Below are 1,845 nucleotides of genomic sequence, written 5' to 3'. Positions count from 1 at the left end.
AACCCCAACCACATGATATTATATCCTTTCAAGCCTTCTTAAGTACACATTTGGGACAGCAGACTTTCCCATATGTAGCTCGCAATGTCAACAATTGCACCATCTTGCAACAACTCCAGGGTTCGTCCTTAATTGGTGAATGTCTATGAACTGAAGTTGTACACTTGGGGCTACAGAAATTCAACTTGGATTCAGCCTTAATTCCTTACATCTCTAAGTTTGGGCTAAGTTTTCTACTTAGTTTCTAATACACACTCTGCACTCTGAGCTAGAAAGCCAGACAGTCTGGCTGCTATTCAATAAGGAAATCAAAAGGTGGTGTCTACTTACTGTAATGTGATTTGTAAAGGCAGGTCAGTAATAACCTGAACCTTGTTCACACGTCAAAGGATGTTCAGGGCTGCTCAAGGAATAAATATTTGATGCACAGAAAATAGTTTGTGGGAACTGCATTCTTTTCAGCCAACATAATGATAACATCCTTTCGAAAGTTTCTAAACACGGACTATGAGACCCCCCAAAAATACCGTTTATCTATCAATTGGTTTGGATGTTCAAATACTGTATAGGCAAAACACATACACTGTGCTACGGGATTGTACAAAAATTTAGTAATGTAAATATTACACAATCATTCTACTTTTGCTGGAAAATTGGAAACAATTGGCCCTGCATTTGATTCTATGCAGTTTAGTTTAGACATACATGTACTAGTAATACAAAGGCATAAGACTTTAAGTTTAACTTAGTTCCGAACTTCAAGACGATTTTAACCCCATTTGAAACAGTTGCCTTTTCTTCTACTCTTTACCTGTTGTTGGTCACCAGTGTACTTCTCCCAAGAGCTTTAAATTCCACATTATTTTATGCTTTTTATATGGTACAGCTTGGCCTTCTCATATAAGTCCAAACCTGTGTGTTGAAGATAACCTGGTCCAAAACAAAAGTTATTGGTCCATGGCAGAAAATCCCTATACATGCACTGTGTGCTGACCCACATACAACTACTAGTATTTACCCCAAGATTAACAAATGCTTTGGATAGCCTCGTATTCATAAACACTGTGAAAAATTGTCATAAATGCAAAGGTCAGACTGTAGGCATGCATGTGCTATATATTCAAATATTGTTTTTAAAAAATTACATACATGTATGTTAATGCACATTACTTGTCTATATTTCAGACATTCAAATAAAAAATTAAAGGCAAATACAATCATGCTACAGCAGCTACACCAAAGTGAATGTAACATAGTACTGCTCACAACATTTGGAAAAAAAATCATCTAATTGTCTGCATATACAGTAACTGAATTTGATCATGTACAAGACAGCAATTTGCTTTAATGATATTACATTGTACGTGATGGCAATATGAACAAAAATAGGTTATACCTTCTATTGTAATGTTATTATCAGTATCAAGTATGACAAATAATGATAAGATATAATTCTTCTTCGTCAGAAGCATTTCCCAAGCTATGCACTATGTCATCTAGAAATAGACCTTGACACATCTCTCTGTAATAGATACACTTGGGAAAGCACTTGAAACAAGTGACTCTACTTTACTGCACATAGATAGGTAATAATTATCCCTATGTTTGTGCTAGGGCACTGCTAAACAAACCAGGATGTCACGTACATCATATCTAGTTTTCGACAGGGACAGTACTTGATGAATCTTCTTGATAATGATTTAGTAAGTGACCCGATTCATTCTTCTGAATTTCGCTGATGTATACCTGTAATATCCATAAATAGTTGACGATTTTCTCTATAAATTTTAACTGAAACATCTGCAAAAGCATACACTTTTTCAGCCATACAAGACCAGCAAAGAA

The 1,845-nt window shown here is 35.4% G+C and overlaps 1 protein-coding gene across 5 annotated transcripts in view; it reads right to left on the bottom strand.

Moving 5' to 3' along the window:
- The window catches only part of LOC109465404 (DNA topoisomerase 2-alpha-like), a 31,194-nt gene that overhangs the window by 10,833 nt on the left and 18,516 nt on the right, over nt 1-1,845 (bottom strand). The gene's annotated exons all lie outside the window — the stretch shown is intronic.

Source organism: Branchiostoma belcheri, unplaced genomic scaffold (genome assembly GCF_001625305.1).
Source record: "Branchiostoma belcheri isolate BF01 breed outbred unplaced genomic scaffold, Haploidv18h27 scaffold15, whole genome shotgun sequence".
NCBI lineage: Eukaryota > Metazoa > Chordata > Leptocardii > Amphioxiformes > Branchiostomatidae > Branchiostoma > Branchiostoma belcheri.
The sequence above is the reverse complement of the archived record's forward strand: the minus strand, read 5'-3'. Positions and strand labels throughout refer to the sequence as shown.